General features: G+C 44.5%; 1 protein-coding gene across 10 annotated transcripts in view; it reads right to left on the reverse strand.

The window, feature by feature from the left end:
- TLN2 (talin 2) overlaps positions 1 to 22,582 on the reverse strand; it is a 433,652-nt gene that overhangs the window by 332,522 nt on the left and 78,548 nt on the right. The gene's annotated exons all lie outside the window — the stretch shown is intronic.

Raw genomic sequence — 22,582 nt, forward strand, 5'->3', positions numbered from 1 at the left:
TCTCCCTCTCGCTCTCTTGACCCCTCTTTCACTCTGCCCATCCTCAGCTTGCACATGCTCTCGCTCTTAAAAATAAACTTAAATTTATTTTTCATATAAAATTATGAATCTGGTTTTCAGGTATGATAACTATGAGATTGGGTTCATTAAACACCTTATCTATCTTCCTTAGAACACAAAAGGGCAAAACTGTGCAAACAACGTGTTAAAGACATCGTGCTTCTCCTGCCTGGTGCAGGCTAAATCCTTAGGAAGACAATTCAATTGCTTACTGAGCATGCCACATTTTATTATGCTTCAATTACACAGTTCCTTTGATCAACCATATTAGCATTTAATTGCCATGCAATTAAGTCGTGGCACTAACTCAAGCTCATGGGCATTTCTGCTCTAGCCACGGCAATCAAAACAGTTGACCCAAAGCCCACCCTCCATTTCCTCACCCGCCTGTGCTCTGGCTCCCAGGCATTTGCCCTTGTTAGGATTATCAAAGCTGCATACAACACTAATTCTCCAACCTTAGTCATAGCTGGGGAAAGGAGGACCAGATTTGGGGCGGGGGCTCCCAGTGCCAACACCCCTCTATAAAAAATCTGTTTACCTTACATGTGTGACTTTATTTCTGGACTTCTCTACCCTGTCCCATGGATCTAATATGGCTGCCCTGACACCAACCCACCCCTACTCAATGGGGATTTGGTAATAAGAGGACAACTTCAAGATCAAATGTTGTTTTCAACTAGGTAAGTGGTTACCAGAGTTTGGTGTTCCATAGCAAAAAATCCCCACTCTTTTCCAAACTAGTTTGACAGGTAACTTGGGCTTTGATGTCCTCCTCTAAGGAAAACACCTTGCAACATCATTTCATTAAAAACAGCCACTTTAGGGGTACCGGGGTGGCTATGCCAGTTCAGAATCCAACTTCAGCTCAGGCGTGATCTCATGGTTCGTGAGTTCGAGGCCCACGTCAGGCTCTGTGCTGACAGCTCAGAGCCTGGAGTCTGCTCCAGATTCTATGTCTCCCTCTCCCTCTGCCCCTCCCCCACTCACGATCTTTCTCTCAAAATAAATAAATATAATAAAATAAATAAACAAAAACAGCCACTTTAGGGGCATCTGGGTGGCTCAGTTAAGCAGATGACTTGATTTCAGCTCAGGTCATGATTTCAGTTTATAGGATCGAGTCCCACCTCAGTCTATACACAGACAACACAGAGGCTGCTTGGGATTCTCTCTGTACCTCTTTCTGCCCCTCTCCCACTCCTGCTCTTTCTGTCCAAAATTAAGTTTTAAAAAAAAAAATAGCCATTTAAAAACCTAAAAAGAAGGATAAGATCTTTCAAATAAAAGGCAGATCTTTGAACTGATTTATTTTAATGAAAAATATATTTTTTCTCCTGTTGACTTTTAAACCAATCCATGCATCAGTCTTTGGGAAACACTGGGTTTTAAGTTCCCTGCCAACCCTTAAGTCACTTACACACAGCTCAGCAAGTGTTTTTAAGCTAAAAAGAAGTGACAACATTTAATAATTTGTCATCATTAAGTACAAAAAATAATCTGTAGTTCATTCATCTTACATACACGCTGAAATGACAAATGTATACATAAGCCAACAGTTGGGGGAGGCTTAAGAAGAAGCATTCTGCTTCCCTGGTATAATGTCTAAGAAGATTAATACCCTTTCTGAATGCTGTTCTACTCACACATGACTTTCAAATGATGTTTTTCTGCTCAACAATGGGAATGGAATTGGCCATTGTCACCTGGGGCTCTAGGGTGTCACTCTAAACCATAAAGATATTTAGAACTACAGAGTAAGGCCCATTTCTACCATATGAAAGCATCCAAGACCCCAGAGAGAACTCAGGAGACAATGTGACCGGTTTCAAACACATTGCCAATTTAAGACTCCCCCAACCTGCAGGAGAGCTTGCTTATTAAGAACACTCCAGAAAGTAATCAAAGCACCTCCTGGCAGGAGGACTCTCATCTTACCTAGGGTTAGCACACATCCTAGGAATTCAAAATGTTATTCTGAAGAGCTGGGTACCAGTGGGATGTTTGTAGAAGGATCCATGTGATTATCCCATGCAGACATCCATTTGCTCAAAACATATTTGCTGACCATTTCCTACTTACAAGGCACTCCTGGGGAGACTGGTCATTCTTCTCTCACCACTCTTAGAAAAGGTGTGACATGTCCAGTTTCCTTGAGTGTAGCCTAAGCCCTTTCACAACCTGCCACTAAATGATATGCTTTAACAACTCTCATACTCTTAGAAGCTGCGACACACACAAATGATCTCAGAAAACAGAGAGATCCTTTCCTCCCAGAGATATCACAGTTGGCTGGAATTAAGGTTAGTGTTCCAAACAAGAGACAAATGAGGGAAGTACCAGGAAGCCTTTACTCCTGGAACATGGCCTCCACAACGGCCAGATCTTCACGGGTCTCGTTCCAGATAGTTTTCCCCCACATCTAGAACAATGCCTGCCAAAAAGTAAATGCTCTCTGTATATGTGTTCAATAGAAAATAAAGATTAAAAAAAATAACGATACTAGATCTGTCACTGACTTAGCCCTCATGTAATCGGCTTCAAGGCATTCAATGACCTTTGGTTAACCTCAGAACCAAGTTCAGACTACCCAAAGCACACGCTCTTCCCTGGCCCCACAGAGGCAGGCGCCCCACCACCACACATCACAGATTGCATTTGGGGACAACTTCTTTTACCTTCCTCACCCATCAGTTGTGAATTCCGTACTTTGCTCCTTACTGATTCACAAAGCCATCTTTAACCGAGCACGTGGAAGGAAAGACACGGACATAGAGTTTCAGCTACCATCTATCTACACGGTTTATACACAAAGACAGAGCCACCCCTGTAGTGCTGACAAGTCCACCAAGTGCTGCAGCCTGCAGCCACCAGACAAACTCAGAGCTAAGACTTGCACACCAGCCATGCTCCCCACACCCCAGTTAGAGGATAGGAGGGCTCCAGTGGGCGCCACCTTAGGACAGAGCCGCCTGAAGAAAACTGGCTGAACAGAAGCATTCTTTGCTTACTAACATGACACCATAGTATTGTTTAAATGGCAGGATTTCCTAGTACATTTTAGTACAAGTTTGTTTAAGATAACTTTTCCTGAGCATTGTGCATAGGCTAAAGACAGATTCACTAACAAAGTAAGATGAAGAGAAAAACAAGTGGGAGAAAGAAAATCTGAAGGTACCACTAAGAAACATGGCTTTCTGGTTTTGTTAGGTTATTACCCAACTAAAAGAGGACCATATTAACAATGGTCGAGCATGGGGACGGGGGGTACCAAAGGAAACACCATTTCCTCCTTTGTTGGCCTCTCCGCACTTAGCACGGTTCCTCCCTTATGCCAATTACAACAGTGTCAAAGAACTATCAGAGTTTTGGGGCACCTGGGTGGCTCAGTCAGTTAAGCGTCTGACTTCAGCTCAAGTCATAATCTCACAGTTTCTGGTTTGAGCCCCAAGTCGGGCTCTGCACTGACAGCTCAGAGCCTAGAGCCTGGAGCCTGCTTTGGATTCTCTGTCTCCCTCTCTCTCTCCGCCCCTCCGCCTCTCATGCTCTGTCTCTCTCTCTCTCAAAAATAAACATTAAAAAAGTATATTAAAAAAACAGAACTATCAGAGTTTTTAGGTCTATGATCTGTCTGGGGTTAATTTTTTTCATATCCTGTAACCTAAGGATCTAGGTTCCTTTTTTCCATACAGATACCCCAATTGTTGTAGCCTCACTTGTTGAAAGGATGATTCATTCTCCAATTACTGTGGCCCGTTTGATGAAAATCTGTTCACCTGACATGCGTGGGTCCATTTCTGAACTTCTCTAGCATGTTCAGTGGATCTAATATGCTTTGGAATTATACATAATACAATAACACAATAATTAATAATATCATCTGCCCTGACACCAATGCCACACTGTCTTGATTTCTGTTGCTTTATAATGAACCTTGAAATGAGGTAGTAGAAGCCCTAAAGCTAGGTCCTGTTTCTAAAATCGTTTTTGCTACTTGGTGTTCTTTCCATTTCCACGTAAATTTTAGAAGCAACTTGCTGGTTTTTGCTACTTGGTGTTCTTTCCATTTCCACGTAAATTTTAGAAGCAACTTGCTGGTATCTTAGCAAACATTTTCAAATATGCTTTTGGGATTTTGATTTACATTACATTGACCTTTTAGGTCACTTTGGGGGGCATGATATATTAACCATATTAAGTCTTCTAATCCATAAATGTGGTCTCTAACTTTGTATACCCAAAAGACCTATTAGAGTTAAACATAAACACAAAACCTAGAGCTATGACCCTGTATGCCAAGAAAGGACGAAAAGTTGGTCAACGGAAAATCTCTGCGAATTAGTTTACAATTTTATAGTTATTTCATAAGCTTTACATGCAATGGATTCTGCTGATGAATCAAGGTGCAGAATTGAACAGTTCCAGAAATGGGCAAATGTGGCACCCAAACCAGGTATTCTTTGACCCCAGTTTGGACCCTGAATCTTTGATACTATACAGCTTGCTGAAAACCATAAATCAAAGGGAGATTGTCATGACCGAGAACAACAACTGTGAGCCTCACTACAGAAGGACCACCTGCTCCTAGAAACTAAGGCATCCTTATTCTTCCTTGTTCTTGGACAAGCTCACAGGACAAAGAAGGAACAGATCAAAGGACATGAAAATAAGTTACAAGCAAGGAAAAAAAAACCTTTCTAGAAAAGCCCCAGCTGGAGAAGAGCCAAGAGAGGAAACAGGGCAGGGCATACAGGACAGTTCCACAGAGTACGCACAACCAAGGGTAGGCATACGGCCACCAGGATGGCTGGGAATTTCCAAGAAGAGAAAGGCTAAAGAAGGAGGTGGACATTGTAACTTCCTTTTCGCTCCACAGAAGGAAAATCCCTTTCCTAAGGCGCTTTCAAAGGTGGTGACATTTAGTGAATCCACTCTAATCACTCAAGAAGCCTCTCAGTGTATAAAAGCACATTTGGATTAAGTAGAGAAGTCAGTGCTACAAGTTTCAGTAAGTGGAAGATTCACGCTCAGTGTAGAAAAAATATAAACCACACCAAGATAGGTGAGAAGTCCTTGTTGATCCCAAGTATCTGTGGATGGTTAGCTCCAATCTCAGTGCTACAGACCAAACATTCAGGGTCAATTTTGAAGAGGGTCAGCCTGTTTGTTTCACACTCCATGGATGATTTGTATGCTTTTCTTTTTTATGCTTTTCTACATCTCCGATTATCTTCACTGAACACCTGTTACTTCTGAAATTAAGTAAACAAGATAGAATGGCTATTGAGGGTGTTTTGCTAACTCAGTTGCAGCAGAGCTCAAAGACAGGCGATGTAAATCCAGGTAGTACGGATCACAGTGGCCAGCTCATCAAGGAGTATTTGCTAACATAGCCAACAGAGCTGTGAAGTCAAAACCTTCTGGGCTTCACACAATGGTTTTCCTCTAGCTCATCTCTGGGATCCACGACAGTTAAAATCAAAGGCTCAGCCTCAATGTTGTTACCAAACACTCAAGCATAAGAAAGGAGACAAAGGTGACATGAAAACCCAAGTCCAAGACTATTTATCACCCAGCCTTTGTATTTCACACTGACTTGCATTTTTCCAAGTGGCTGTTCTCCCAGCACAGCCTGTTCTGCCTGTGTGTTCATGTCTTCAAATTCTGTCTCCAAACCTGGATCCAGAGCCAGAGATGATATCCCTCGCTCTCCCTCCAGGTGGGCCAGAAACCAAGCAATGTATGATATACAACTTCAGTCTTTATGGATCGATACAGTTGTGATAACTAATTTTCGAGTCCTAACTGCAGTTCATTCCTTTCTAAAATTCAAGGTTTAAGAAAAACCCGTATCTTACGAGGCCTGGTGCCTCTGGCAAAGAACCCGGTGCCCAGAGCAACTTGTCCAAGGTCATCTATCAGTTGGTGGCATAGGCTTGCCATCTTGGCTGACTCCCTACCCTTGGCTTTTCCCGTTATGCCAAAGACAGCTTTCCTCCTCAGAAACTTCAAAGCTTAAAAAAATAAACTCCATTCATATCCTCTCAAGCGGAAGCATTTGTTTTGGCAACTCCACGTTTTGAAGGAATTTAAGACAAGTTGTCCAATTTAGTAAATTCAAGCTAGAATGCCCTTTCCTAGAAAGACAATGCTTATTTTGTCTTAAAAGGAAAGAAGGAAGTAGAAGCCTTGTCAACAGGAATAAGGCCCCTAAATTCCGTAAAGCTTCCTTCAGCTGAAGAAACTTGTAACATTAGACCAGCATATTCTTTAAGACACAGCCACCTGTCACTGGGCCTCCCACCAGGCCCATCGTAGGCATAGGACAGAACACAGCAATAAAGATCACAAAGCCATGCCACATGCCATGCTGTGTCTCCACTGGCCCAACTATGCCCCAACTACCCTTAGTTGGTTTTCAGCCAGTGTCTTAGTACTTGACCCTCTGCAGAAATAATGCTCAGTCACCAGTCCTCTGAAAAATAATCCTGTCGAAAAATTTTAGTCAAGCCTTTATTAGATTCCTTCAAAACAGATAATCAAAACTGAGTAATATTAAACGATCATCGAGCCTTCATTAGGTATAGCATAAAATCATTTACTACTGTAAAATCCTGCTGGTGTAACTACATCCAATTAAATCAACAACCATCTTCCAGAGGCCCACTCCCTTCAGTGTAAATGTATCCCTCTATCTCTGTCTTTTCCTTCCTGGGAATCACTTGAAGTCACTTCAGCCATTCCCATACCACAGGAGGTGGCCTTACGATTTAGAATCATGAAAAGCTCCGACCAAGAATTAAGGTTTTTCCGGGACAATATAAGGGCAAGCTTCATCTCTGGAAGAGCCAATCCAACAAATAAAGGTAGTATCCAACACCCTTGTGGGAGGGTGGCCCCTTCAGTAGAGACTTTGCAGGGACAGAATTGATGGACGTTCTCCATGGCCCATCGCGGATGTCCATCCACCCAGCCTTCCCCAAAGGCTTATTTGACAAACCCAGGCCAAGCAAAACATACATGACCTGCTCAGGATGAAAGGGAATAGAAGGGATGAATATAGCCCTGAGGGTGCCCAGGTGGCCCAACCCATTTTCTCTGGCCAAATGAAAGCAAGGAGCAGAGACAAAAGCTCCTCCTTTATTTAAAACATAGAAGGAAGCTTACCTGTCTCAAACTCTTTCAGCCTTTTGAAAAAGATCCTTTGTCTCATGCTCACTGGAATGATCTGTACCATGCCCACTAGCAAACTGCCATTGCACCTTTAAGCAGTCTCTTTGTAAACTCCAAACTTGCACGAAATGCCTTTTTCAGTGGCACTGTTCATGAGCAACAGAAATGCTCTGGCAAGCTGGCAAGCCCCCTCAAGTTACCAAAAATCTCAACATCAAAATCATGTTGACATATGGACTGTGGCAGGGCCTCCAAGTTCAGAAAAGATGGCCAAGAGGGGCCTGTGAGAACGGTTTTTAAACAATGCTATCTTTCTTCTGCATCTTTAACTGCTCAAGAAGAACATGCATATTAAATAGCAGGGGAAAGGTGTCCAATTGACGCAAAAATTCCTTTCCCCACAGCCCTCCCTCAAGAAGGAATTTCACATTGTGCCTCAACTCAAGTCAGCGCTGACAGGGCTTTAGATTGCCACAGTAGATACCCCTGGTCTTTCTTGGCCATTTTAAGGGCATTTTAGTCCACAAAACCCTTTTTCCTCTTGCCTCGCTTTAGGTTTACCTACCGTGAGCCTGCCTGTTCAGAAAGTACCAGGCCACCGCAAGTCACACTGCCCTTGCCCAAAGGGACCCCTGTTTGATCCATGGTGATGCAGTCCTCTTGTCTTGTGGTATGGAGGCCAGCCACAATGCCTATTTAATTGAGCACAGTGGACACAATGAGTATTTGTTCCCCTATGTGTTCTATGAGCCATTTTGGCCAGGAAAACCCTTTTCCATTCATTTTAGACATAAAAAAAAAAAAAATCAAATGGCCACCATCCATTTTGGATATTCGTTCCTCTTATTCTCACAGGAATTGTTGTTTGCAAAGAATTTGAGAAAGAATGTGTAAGGAATGGCAAATTTTGGCCAACTACACTTAGTTGGCACTTCCGTACCACCTTCTCCATTTCAAAATGTTTGCTTAAAGGAAGCCTGGTTTCAAGTCCTATCCAGGCCATTTCCCTATTTTTTTTTTCAGTAAGTCAAATAATGTCCCACGGAGCATCATGACAGATTGCAAATATAGATGTAAGCCCAGAAAAAAATATCTGTCGCGTTATTCCTAGACTCCCTCATGAAGTCAGCACAGCATGTCTAACTCTGTCTGAAAGCCACTAGTAGCTAAGATCAAATCCTTTCTTCCACTGGTCATTTCATCATGAATGGTTTCAGACTCCCCTATATACCAGGAACAGATCTCTGTTCTGCTTAACAATAACCCTTAGGTGGCTCTCCTGAGCGTATCCATTCCTTTTAAAGCTGTGCCAAATTTTTTAAAGGTTTAATTTTTTTTTTAAGTTTACTTTTGAGCAAGAGAGAAAGCACATGCATGGGGGGGGGGGGCGGGGGATGGCACAGACAGAGGATCTGAAGCAGACTCTGCACTGGCAGCAGAGAGCCCCGTGTGGGGCTCCAACCTATGAGTCAGATCATGACCTGAGCCCATGTCTGATGCTCAGGTGTTTCACAATGAAACACTGACTGAGCCCCCCAGCCACACCAGCCCCTCTTTTAATAATATTTCATGCCTTCCATACACTTCCCACCCCCCCCACCACGCCCTTCCTAAAATGTAATGGATTAGTGAGTAATACTTATCCGTAAGAAGAACTCATCTTTAAGGGAAAACATTCTACTAGTAATAAGCCAGTTTTGTGGAAAACATTCTACCAGGTTGCGGGAGTCACGTGGCACCCGAATTACCTCACACTCCGGTGATGGATACTCGGATACAGGTTAGACTCCTGGCTATCCCAGCTCTCCAAGACAAAGCCACCGACCCCAAACCTCATCTTAAAAATGTCTTCTGGCACATCGAGAGATTGCCTCACAGCCCCCGCGCTTTCTGGTGAAAACCAGTCCACTCTTGGCTGAACTCGTAACCTTTGACCATTCCGTGTCCCTAATTCCCCATAAACTTGCCAAGTGCACTTTTGCCAGAGAGCCACTAAGGAGACAAGAAAGGACAGAGAAGCTGACTGTGGGAGAACCTACCACTGACCATAAGGGCGCTTAAAAAAACTCCAAGAGGGACACCCTGGTGGCTCGGTTGTTTAAGTGTCCGACTCTTAGTTTCAGCTCAGGCCATGATCTCACTGTTTGTGAGTTCAAGCCCCACATCAGGCTCCATGCTGGCAGCTTGGAGCCTGCTTGGGATCCTCTCTCTCCCTCTCTCCCTGCCCGTCCCCTGCTCGTGCTTGCTGTCTCTCAAAATAAATAATAACGCTAGAAAAAAAAAAGAAGAAGAAGAAGAAAAAAAAAAAAAGGAGCTCCAAGAGTCAGCCCTAAAACTGACCAAGAGGCTCGGGGCCATGCTTTGTGGGATCGACAGTTTTACCCCCACTCACTTGGTACACCACAACAGCATTACGTGATGACGAATCAGAATCGTCAGGACAAACATTGTTCTAGAATACTTTTTCAAAGAAGAATCAAAGCAGGATTTCTAAAGCACTTAAATGAAACCACTTTGAGAGCTTGCAAGATCAAGAACCTGTTATCTAGCAAGTTCACGCCACATTAAACACCTCACTCCACCAGGACGCTGGCATGGAGATGGCTTTGTGGTTTCACCTAGAATCTTTATTTTATTTGCTAGCACTGCTTCACATTATCCAAGCTCCTTAGAAAGCCACAGATAGCTTTCAGTCACTTCCAACACACAGGGTTTGTCCACCAGCTTCTGTGTTATTTCAAATAGTGACTCCAAGTATAAAAATCAATAGCTTATGAGCCTTTGAATGACTTTCAAGACACCAAGTCTGAGCATAACCTCACAGACTGGGTCACTGGGTGATGCCCACTGTGTAGGAAAAAAGGCCAACACGTCTTAAACCTACCAAGAAATATTTAGAAAAGCACTTTCGTGTTAGACTCAAGTACCAGAACATTTAATTGGAAAAAAAAAAATCTCATTCTTATTTGTAATTGGTATATAATTCTAGACTGTGACTTCTCAAGACGGAAAGCTTGAGCTTATTTCCTTAGTTCTCAACCACCAAGTAGAAGACCTTCAGTGTTCAGGCATCAGCACTGAGGAGCCAGAATGCACCTCAATACAGGTAATACCTACAGCTCCATCACTAAGGAAAGAACATAGGCACTGGAATGCACCCCACCCCCACTTTTTTTTTTTTTTTAACTTTCAGTAAATACATGTTTTCAATTATAAATTGCTTCAAGTTATATTAGCAGAGTGGGGTCTCTCTCAGCATAAAATCCCACCCAGGGAAAAACCATCATCATCATATGAGACCCTTGTTATCCTCGAGTGACCAAGGCGAGTTGAGTTCTGAGGGACGGCAACATCAGGACAGAACTCAGAGGAATGCTTTCCAAATGTCATCAACCAGAGAAACTGCTGGCCCTGGAAACAGCTTCTCATCTAAGAAGCAAGAACCCTGCCTCCCTAAGATGGCAAGTTCCAGAAGTAGTGGAGAAAAATACAAATTAGCATGCAGTTCACCCAAAGAGGTCCTGAAGAGCCATTCTAACAATCTGGCAGAAGGTCCACCTCATTAGCTTAATTTTGTTTCACCTCCATAGATTTCAACTTCTTCAATGAAGTCTATCAGTTCCAATAGAAAATTAAGGAACCCTCACTCCCCTCCCCCAGATTTAACTATTAATGCCACTCAGTGATTTCCCCAGGAAACATTCATGGAATCCCTACTATGCTTCAAGTCTGCCCTAGTAACAAGAGATGCAGCTGTGAATAAAGAAGGGCCTCATCTCCATGGACATCAGAAATGTCAACAAGAATTTCAACATACTGTGGTAAATGCAGTGATAGTCACTCATTAAGGGGACTCATAACGCAGAAAAGGAGCAAATCATCATCTGGGGGGAGGGAGACACAGCCCAAGGCTCTTGGCAAAGAGACAGAGATCACGAAAATAGAGCACAAACCATCCTCCCTATTTGGTTCCAGAACATAGTTTGTTTTACAGCTTAAGAATATTTAACTAACAGAGAATGTGTGTGTGGACAATAGAAGGCAAATCAACTAAGAATAAAAGTCATAACCCACAGAGAGGATTCATATATCCTCATTTTTTAAAACTGATTTATGTAAATTATAGCCAAATCCTTAGGAGGAAAAGCACTGACAGTAGATGAAAATGCAGGGGCGCCAGACTGGCTGGGTCAGTAGAGCGCTCAACTCTTAGTCTCAGGGTCAGGAGTTCAAGCCCCATGTTGGGCATGGAGCCTACTTAAGAAGAAAATGCATTCAGTCAATATTATACTTCCAGGAACAATCAAGCACTAATCCTACCACAATACCATATGGGAGCAGTGGTTCTCAAACCTGAACATGCACACACATCCCCTGCCGACCTGTTCAACAGCAGGTCCTCATGTACAAAGCCTGAGTGGAGCCAGAGCGCCTGCATTTTGAATAAGCTACCAGGTAACACAGATGCTGCTGGACCCACGGGCCCACACACTGAACGGGGAAGGTCAGGAGAGCCAATGGTCCTCGGTCCTGAATGAGTCCCTTCGTCACACACGGGGCTCTGTAATGACACCAATTCCCATCTTCAACTGAAACCTAGGAAGCCCGAATCTTAGAATATGGGGTCGTCTGACATCTCATCTCAGCTGTATAGGTGGTTGTGAGGTATAACCAAGCTCCATGAGCCATAGCCAAGTGGGCATTCTGAGAATTCGGTCACCCAGCTCATCTCCGAGCCCAACCAATGAGCCCATCCTCTCTATAGACAGACAAAGCCAGCAGCTGTGGAAGATATATGGGGGAAACGAGTCAAGAATAAGACACCCAGCCAAGTTGGCCACACTGCTCAACTCAGTCATGGTGATGCCTGGACACAGCTTCCACGGGCTGACAACTGTAGGCAAATCCATCCTGACCCTTTTTATCCATTTAACTGCCTCCCAAACCCAGTGCTTAGATTGTTATCACTGTCTGTTTAGCTTCATAAAACATCAAGAAAAGTAGATTTTTTTTTTTTTGGCCTAGAAATTACAGATAAGGGGTCATCCATGATGAAAGACTGGAAAGCCAAAAAGCAAACATGCAATTAACCAGTCCGAAGCCTCCAGGCTCCAATCTTGAAAGGGCTTCCCAGCCACACCCCACCTTGCTGCAAAGTACAATTTTGTTAATAAAAGGGATCAAGTGGAATGTGGTCCTTCAGGGCTTTCTCACATGAAGTTGCTTCTGCAAAATGAAGAGTCATCATAGTTTAGCCTCTCCAGGTAGAGTAAGGTGATAAAGCTGAGCCCATTTGAAACACCATCATTATATCCACTCTCCATTTAACAAGGCACTTCAGATTCTGTTCCATGTATTCAGCCTCTTGCTCTCAATTTCTACTCATCTCATTAAAAGTTATATACCCTGATCCCCCTCTCTTTCTTGTTTATCCTGGCAGAGGGCAGGAAAATTTTCAACAGGGAGATCTCACTTTATCCCTCAACTTGGAAATACCTTTTCCCATAAGAACCTTTCCTAAGACTGGTCTCAAAAGTGCTACATGCAAGGTCAACAGGCAGGGCCCTGTTCTGCTCCTTTTTCATGAATTTTCTGGGGACAAAGATCCAAAGCTTTTTTTAATTTTAAAGAGAGAGAACACACAGGCAGGGGAGAGGGAGAATCCCAAGCAGTCTCGAGCTGCACAAGGGGCTCGATCTCCCGACCCTAGGATCATGACCGGAGCCAAAATCAAGAGTTGGATGCTCAACTGACTGAGCCGCTCAGGCAACCCTCCAAAGCTTTCCTAACTACGTATGTGCATTCCAGGAGGAAAAAAAAAAAAAAAAAAAAAAGGCAGGAGCAGCTTGTAATTCCTACCACGTGCCACAACGTATCACATTCATCTCTATTCTTAGGGTCCTAGGAGGGTAATTGTATAAAGAAATGAAAGACTAGATAAATGACTGGAAATAACAGGATGAACAACATCCTGTCTTCCAGGAGTTCAGTTGTCTAGCTGGGAGACTGAGAAGGCAGCACACATTACAATCGGAAGTGCAATGAAAAACATCCAGGCTCAGAAGCCCAGTTGCACAGCTGGGAGGTGGTGAAATCGGCCTTTGGACTCCAGTCTTCTTGGTTCACATCAGCACCATCTCCCTTACTCCACTGACTTCTCGGTATTAGATGTGAATAGCTTACGGGAACAGACAGGGAGGAGGGCTAAGCTGGGGGCAGGGTGCCCTGGAACAGCGTCAGGAGGGGGCAGCATCTGAGCCACGTTTGGAGGACGAGCTGAAATGACAGGCTCTCGGGGCCCCACATCACTTGTTCAGCTGTCGGAGAGCATCTGCTCTCAAGCGACTCCCCACTTACCAGTAATGAACAAGCATGGGGGTGGGGAGGGGGGTACCAAGCAGGATCTTTTCAAAGGATTGTCTTCTTTCCTTCTTTCTTCTACAACAATATCCTTAACTGCTAAGCCTGGGAAGGAAGAGACAAAAGCCTAAGCTATACAAGAAATATGCATAGTTTTCTTTTTTCCAACTTAAAGAGTATGCAGTGGGGATAAGCAGAAGTTACTGATAATTTTATCATGTCTATGGAAACAAGATTCTTGAAATGAAGAATCATCCAGAAAATCCCCCATGGGGCCTGAACTTCTGCCATGTAATGATTTTTTCCTTCTTTAGGGAATAAAGGTTAACAAAGTGTAGCCTTTTTTCTAAATAAGGTCACACAGTCCTTTCCCGGTCAGATATCTGCTCTGCGAATTAACATGTACAAATCCCCTGCTTGAATGGACATCTACCTAATCTACTTCTGGAGAGGCTCATGCTTTTGTTTAAAACCCCCCAAGACCTGCCAGCTGAGATCCAGCCTGAAGCAGACATGGTAATTAATTTTCTCCAAGGGCCCACGTACAACCTCGGCCCTGGGCAAAGTCAGCCCTGAGCAAAGGACTATGGGGCCAGGGTGCCCCCTTGGCTGTGCCCCCCCCACCAAAACTGCAAGGGAACATACCAGCTCAGGGGTCTTGGAAGTCTTGGGATAATTCAAGATGCTAAAAGCAGGAGGAGGAAACTGCACATGACACCCTCTTGGCATTTCTCCTGTCCTTTGGCCCCAATTTTGCTTCTTGGAAATAAAGGAATCCCAGCATCATCCAGAGAGTAAAAAGGGTGCATCCCTGATTTAGATATAAGAACAACCTTCTTCACCAGGATCCTCCCTTCTTTTAGACATGGGCATTCAGTGTCTACCTTACATTAGACTTTGCCAGTCCTGTGTTGGACCAGATTATGTGGAGAATAAAAGGGGCAGTGGTCACACGGATCTGGGTTACCTTTCTGTAAGGCATGCCCAGAACAGAGTCACTCCTGACAATAACCTGCTCAAACCCTGCTACAGTCATAAAAATCATAGAAAGGCACGATACGCGAGAGGAAGATAGTAACTTACTGCCTGAGTATTAACAGCCAGGCATGCATGGTGCTGGGGCCTTCACGTGTATTATCTCCTTCAATGCCCTTCTCACAGCAATCCAGTAAGATGGGTAGGTGATTAGCATTTCCCAACTGAGCAAACAAGTTCAAGAGTTTTGTCACTGGCCTGTATTCGCAAAGCCATTAGATGGTACAGGCAAGATTTGAACCCAGATCCGTATGACAACTGTCTGGCCGCATGGCTTCTGATACAATTAAACATTCTGAGATGAAAGCTTACTGTTTTGGTGAGTTACCAATGCAGCAGCTGGCCGACAGCTGTTCAGGGACCATACTTCCCAGATCATGATTTATGTCCATTATCTGGCTTTTCAACTATGAACTACAAACATCCTACTCCATGTCCCCAAGAAGGCAGAAGGGAGCCCAAATCCAATGCTAGTAAGTTATTTCCACATTTCCAGTCCTTCAACCCCTTACAAGAAAGCCACATAAACACCCCAAATTCTCCAACATAATACACTGGGAAGGTCGCCAGAACATCGTCCCGGGCTCTTACACTCTTTCCAGAGTACCCCCTCAAAGTGAGGTCATTCGAGCTGTCAGAATTTATAAAGTTACCAGATTACAAGAATCCCACCCTAAAAGAAGGCAATTATTTGAATTAAGGAAAAATATATGTACATTTTCATTTATGAATTTCATTATTTGGAAAACATCTAGCTACGGTGGGGGGTGGAGGGGGAAATGCTCTTTAAAGAAGAATCATAAAAAGCTACTTATATATTGAAAAAAATTTTTTTCAAACAGAAGATACCTCCCAATGGCAGGATTATAGGGTAATTTTTATTTTCTTTTGCCAATGTGAAGTTTCTATTCCATCTGTAATACCATGTATTACTCACACAGTAAACCAAAATTGTCCGATACCTTTGAATAACTTAGCCTGCTCATAAAATGACTGCTAGACATTTGGTACATTATTGAAATCTATACATAATGAAAAGGAAATGAGAGGAAAACCAATTCCCTAGCAGCCCAGCTTTCTCCTTTCCCTAGTCCTCAAAGGCTAGTTATTTGCTTACTTTTCCTTAATGAAATGAGGCTTCATCCAGCTTCAAGTACATTCCTCAATAAGGCAAAGAACAGAGGAAATGCCCTTCACTGACGAGGACACCTCTACCAGAACGTTGTAGTGAGGTGTGGTTCCCGCTGTCCTTAAGCCACAGAGTTAGAGCAGAGAACGGTAATGACCCCAAAGAAGTCTGAAAAGAATCTGCACGTTGGACAATCAGCAACTTCAACCCATCCGTTATGGGGCCACTGTTCTTCCTGCTTTATCTCAGACTCTGGATTGGTCAGTGTGGCATCCATTCATCACAGAACCAATCATATTAACTCTACTTTCTATATTCTTGATACTCTGGCACTTGAAAGCCTTCTAGACCTGGAGAGAGACTACCCCTCCCAGGGCTAGCTAATTCTTAGAGACAGCAAAGGTCTCAGCCAGGACAATGCCTTTCATATACAACCCAACCAATCTAGAGTCTATACCCACCCCCCCAGCAGCCTCTTTATCCAACTGTCAAGCACCAAGCCTCACTTCCCCTGCCCTAAGTCATGCCAGGGCCAGGCACCACAGACATCATCTCTATGGTCCAAAGCCCACTGGGATTATCCCAACCAGCCAGTCCTCAACTCTTGGCCCCGACCTTGCCTTTCCTGTGGAAGCCCCAATAAAAGTGCTGCCCAAGGCTTTCTCCTCATTCCTATTTTCTACCTTCTGGCTACCCTGATGCTTCCCAAGCAGTGTGCTTGCCCCTCATCCCAACCCCACCTTGGGAAACGGAAGCAATAAAAACCATCCTTCAATGGCATGGGCCTCTCCCTATTGCCTATTTTCTGTAGTTTATGTCCTGGGCACCTAACAGCCACGACCCTGAGCAACCAGAGAACACTTTCAAGCACTAAGCCAATGCCCATCACCAGGCCCATGTGCATGAAGTCACAGGAGGGCTATCTCTCTGAGGCCAAAATCAACTTGATTATTGGATATATCCCAGAAATTTTATATCCTGCCTGAAGCCCCAGTACTATCTCAACAGCACAATTACAGGGATTCCAGCCAGAGGCAGACTCAGAGATGGTCAAATGAGATGGGACATGTCAGAGGGCAACAACCTGGGTCTCCTGACAAACAGCTACTACTGGGACCCAGCAGAGAATTTTGAGTCACAAGGAAAAGGCCAATGATGCTATCTCCTACTTCTTCAAGTATCAGAGCACATAAATGTACTTCAGACATTTCCAAGAAAAACAGTTTTGCTTGTTATGGCAAGGGGGTGGGGGCAGGGGTGGGGCAGGGGGAAGAGAGTTCAATCATTTGGAACATTTGCTCATTCTCAATTCCTTCTTCCTGTAAGACACCAAAATAAAAGGGGCACCACTGCATTGTCATCAGGTTACTTTCCATTTAGCCTAGATCTTCTCAATGCCTTTTTTTTTTTCCATTTCCTGAACATATTACTCCTATTCCATCAACCTCAGCTTCCCTTCCCACACCTTCCCCAACAACCACTCCCCACCCAGGACCAGCACCAAGGGCATACCTACTTAGTCTTTCTGTATTAGGCACAGAAGACTGGACATTAAAAAAAAAAAAAAAAAAAAAAGGGTGGTAAGCACTTGACCTAAGTCCCCTCTTCATGCATAACTCTCAAAGTAGAAAAGCAAATGACATACCCGTGTCTTTAAAATTAAGAACACGCACAGCCCTGAGAAGCACTTTGTGATGCCAAAGCACAGGATAAGGAACTAAATTATTAACTTCCTTTTGTGGAAGATGGAGTGTCTCTACATCTAGTTTTCCTAAGGCTGCCTACAATTTTTACTCTAATTCAGGCTCAAGCACCACCTCTGGGAATCTATGCCCAGGCATATTTAATTTTCCAAGCAGCTGTCTTCGGTATGTGCTAAAGGTCCACTGTCACTGCTGATTCTTCTGAGGACATGGGCAAACGTGTCCCAAGTCACGCAGAGATAACCCCCGCAAATAAGCACAGGCGTTAAAACTTCCCAGGTCTATTAAAAAAAAAAATTGAGAAACAAATCAAACCATAAATCAAGCCATAATAACCGCCCCTTTCATTTAAAACCCCCACCTCAAGGATATTACCCAAGTCCTACTCCTTTATGTGCTCCCACTTTTTTTTTTTTTTTTTTTTAGCAGTGTACTAAGATAGTCGGGATATACTGTTGCTCAGGAGTATTTTTGATCATTTATATTGATCTATTAGATTTGATCTACTAGATTTATAGAAAGTACCATTTTCCCCATTAATCCTCAAGTGGATTGCATGCAGTCATTTTGTTTGTTTCTGTAGTAACCAGAGGGAACAACAGATGGAGAGAGGTCAACCAGGTCAAACGTCCAACAGATGATGGTCCAACATAACAACAGTTGAACTGGAACAAGTTTGCCAAGCACTAATCCAGGGTGAGACTGGTCAAAATCAAAGTGGAAGTTTCCAGAGCTCTGAGAAGCACATACTTTCCACGTGGGCAGCCTCCAGCATCTTGAAAATCGCATTTATAAGGAATCCCATCATCAGTGGAAGGGCAACAACCATCATGGGTCTTACCAGCCTGAAATGCCAGCAACATACAAGCTGACCCAGCCTCATCAGGCCAACCTGGAGTCCATGTCTCACGACAAGAGAGCCATAGGAAAGAAACGCAGTGGCTGCTGCATCTGGACCATCACCGTTAGCATTTGCAGACCGGTCAAGCGTGCGAAAGGAAGAGAGCCCATGTCCTCATCTCTCTTCCACTCCTAGGTAATCCGGAGGCGGCCAGCACAATCAGATGCAGTCAAAGGGAACGCAGTGTTCACACCTCTGCGATGGTGCTTACCCTTGGCACAAGAGCAGAGGTCATGTCGTTCCAACCCCAGGCAAGTTCTTCCTCACAATGAGCTGCAGGCTCAGAAGACATCAGTCTTTCTAACTATATTCAAGAGCACACCTTGCAGGGAACAAGAGTGTCCACTTCAGGAAAATCCCTTGTGCCAAAAGCACTTGCAAAGTAGACACAATTTTAAAGAAGGTCCCCTTTAAATGCCCAGCCTCAAACACTCAGCTCCTCTAGAACCCACAGATCCAATACACGAGATCACCACCATATTAACCACGGGAACAAAGCTAACATGGTCGTCTCGGGACAAAATGACATCGCGTGCCTCCCAACGTGATACACTAAGAGGCAAAGCGTCATTTACATAGCATTCCTGACAAAAATACATTTCATCATGAGAAATCAAATGAGGAATTCTACAAACTCAAACTGCTAAAAAATAATTGGCCCACAATATTTAAAAATGTCCTTATCGTATAAGGAAGAAAAAAAAAGGGCAGAGCAACTGTTCCCAACAACAAAACTAAAGAGACATTAAACTGCACACAGTTTGCAGAATCCTGGGTTGAACCCTAGGTTGGGAGCAAGAATTTCTATGAAGGACATTACTGTGACAAGTGGCAAAATTTGAAATCAACTATACATTCAGTAATAACAGACCAATGTTCTGGGTCTGGTTTTTACAAATTGAATGGGTTATAGAAAGAAAGGCTCTGGGATGCCTGGGTGGCTCAGTTGATTGAGCATCCGACTCTTGATTTTGGCTCAGGCCAGGATCTCAGGATTGTGCGATAGAGCCCTCATGAGGCTGCACGCTGAGCACGCCCCGCCTCTGTCCCTCCCCCACTCAGCACGCTCTCTCTCTTGCTCTCTAACATAGTCTTTTAGTAAAGAAAGGTTCTTGTTACTAGGGAAAACATTTAGAAGTGACGCGTTAGGATGTAATTTTCAAATGGCTCAGAAAACACAAGTGATGAAGAGAATGATCAAGCAAGTGTTGTAAGATATTTGTACCTGATCACTTACATTTTGGCTCTGTGGGAGTTCTTTGTATTGCTCGTGCAACTTTTCTCTAAGTTTGAAGTTATTTCAAAATACAGTCTTTCAACACAACACAAATTCAAGTGCAAAACGTTTCCACAGTAACGTCAGTCAAATAAGGCAAGGCCCCCTCCCCATACTACACTTCTCTGTCACCATCTACTCACCCAACAGAACCAAGGGACTATGCCCTTCCTCCATCTCCAAGCCAATGGACACCTGGCTCAAGCTCAGCCATTTACATTGGTCTCCTAGCAATTAGAAATTGAGATACAAGGACTGAGCCAGGAAGCTGTGAGGTAGTGAGCAAAACAGAGAGCTTCAAGTGTGCTGTCTCCATAGGAAGTGTAGGCAGGAGAGCTGATCTGGTTTTGTTAAGCAGAGAAGGGCTGGAACCATACGGAAATACCTGAGAGCTGCTCCCCAGAGAGCAAGGACAATTAAACATACATGGGCAGGCGGGGGGGGGGGGGGTCCCCAGTGTGCTCTCCCCAAGTACATAGCAAATGCTCAAAAAAGTTTAGCTTCAATACATACCTTCTGGACACCACTTCATTCAAGCTAGCTCACTTGTGTCTGTGCCTTGGCACAAGAAGCTTAGACAACAGACCCCCATCGGTGCAATGGCATCAGAGTCCCCCTCAACTACTCTACCACAGGGCAGAACTCAGACTGCAGCCACTCACCCCAATCCCATGCTTCTGCCCCCCTCTCCCATAGGAAAGGAGGGCTCTTTTTGTTTTCCTCTGGCCCACAGCCTCTTATCCTGGGACAAACAGGCTGTAACAAAGGGTACAGCCTGAGACAGAAACCATTCCACCTCCACAGGGTATCACACAGGACAGCCAACAACAGGAAGGACAAGACTAGGGCCCTGATCAGTCACAATACATAGATCCTTGAACCTGTTTCAGCAACTAACCTCCCCACAAGCCTAGGAACCAACACATAACCTCACCTGTGGGGCCTGTGACAATGTTACATGCCATGGCAAAATGGACTTTGCAGATATGCTTAAGGACCTGGAGATTTTCCTGGAGTATCCAGGTGGTCTCAAGGGAATGCAGAAGGTCCTCAAAAGCTGAGAATGTTTCCCAGCTATGGTCCCAGGGAGACACAACGTAGCTCAATGTGAAAATGGAACAATAGGGTCACCAGCCAAGGCAAGCAGTTGTCCTTTAGAAGCTAGAAGAGGCAAAGAAATGGCTTCTCCCCTACAGCCGCTAGAAGGACAACAGCCTTGCCCATACCTTAACATTAGCCCAGTGAGATACCCCTAATTCTACAGATTAGAAATCTAATACATCTGTGGTCATCTGTGATAGCAGCAGTAGAAAACGGATATAGACCTTATTCCGTCACCTGGACCTGAATCAGTTTTCATCCTTTCTGAGAATTGGGAGCAATGAAACCTAGAGACCACCTTTTAACTTCCCAGAACCACCTGGGGCACCCCCAGAAAAAAACCTGGCACTTCAACCCAACTGTCTCTAAAGGTAATTCACAAAACGAAGTATCAGACTGAACTTACTTTGTATCATCTGCCACTATATTGTACAATGTTTTGCCACCAGAGTTCTTTTTTCAGTAATAAAAATAAATTAAGTCCCAAGTTGCTAACTGGCAGATCCCAGTGGCCTAGGGCGCCGGCATCCAAGTTGCTCCACACTTCATCAGAAAACTCTCCCCACCACCCGCCCCCCACCCCCACTCCCACCCTGGAGGGCTTGGGCGCTGCCTCTGATCCCAAAGTGAAATCACCGTGGACTCCTTCCAGATTTCTGAGTCATCCTCGCCATTACAGGTCCAAGCAGCAGCAGCTGGACTGCAAACTCAAAACAGCCAAGCCCAAACTCAGCCCTGGAAATGCAGCTCCTGCACCAAGGTCATGGTCCCTCCTTCCTCCCACCTCATTACTTTCCCTAGCATCTTCTCCATTCAACTGCCCTTTGGTCTCACGGGAGCCGCACAGCTGGTCGCACGAAACGCTGCCAAATGGAATCCCTGGAGGCAGCGATGCACTCGGGCTCTATTTAAGTGACTGCCTCCGCTCGCAGAAGGGCGTTCGAGGGCATGGTTCTATCACTGAAATATTTCTATTGAAGAAAACATCTGGGGGAGACAGCTACTGTCCTGACGACTACGTGATCTCATTAAGAAGGCTGGTGCCAAGCCTTGTGGCCATGGTCAAGATGCTTTTCTTAGAGGGGCGCCCGAGTGGCTCAGTCAGTTAAGCATCCAACTTTGGCTCAGGTCATGATTTCACGGTTCGTGGGTTCGAGTCCCACGTCCGGCTCTGTGCTGACAGCTCAGAGACCGGAGCCTGCTTCAGATTCTGCGTCTCCCTCTCTCTCTGCTCCTCCCCTGCTTGCGCTCTGTCTCTTTTTCTCTCAAAAATAAACATAAAAATAATAAAAATAAACTTTTAAAAAAAGACGATTTTCTTAGAGCTGAGACTGGTTGGGCTTCCACTTTGTCATTCAATCATCAACTGTGTGGAGAGTGTGCCCCCAACCAGAGCCACTCCTGCAGAAGGAGGTCAAGGCAGACCCAGGAGCAAAGAGCTTTAATTACTTTTGATGCTCTTCACTGCATCTACTCAAAACCGAAGCCGACCAGGTCAGCTGCCCAGGAGATCCATCCAGAGACAGAGAACATCACTTTTAAAGGGAAGAGCCTAGGGGCACCTGGGTGGCTCAGTTGGTTGAGCATCTGGCTTCGGCTCAGGTCATGATCTCACAGTTGGTGAGTTCGAGCCCCACGTCGAGCCCTGTGCTGACAGCTCAGAGCCTGGAGCCTGCTGTGGATTCTGTGTCTCTCTCTCTGTCCCTCCCCTGCTGGTGCTCTTCCCTATCTCTCGAAAGTAAATAAACATTAAAAAAAAAAAAATTTAAAGGGAAGAGCCTATATAAAACAGCAAAGGCTTGCCCTAGAAGTGGTTCTGGCCCCAAAGACATCTGTGGGAAGCA

Source organism: Acinonyx jubatus, chromosome B3 (assembly GCF_027475565.1).
Source record: "Acinonyx jubatus isolate Ajub_Pintada_27869175 chromosome B3, VMU_Ajub_asm_v1.0, whole genome shotgun sequence".
Classification (NCBI taxonomy): domain Eukaryota; kingdom Metazoa; phylum Chordata; class Mammalia; order Carnivora; family Felidae; genus Acinonyx; species Acinonyx jubatus.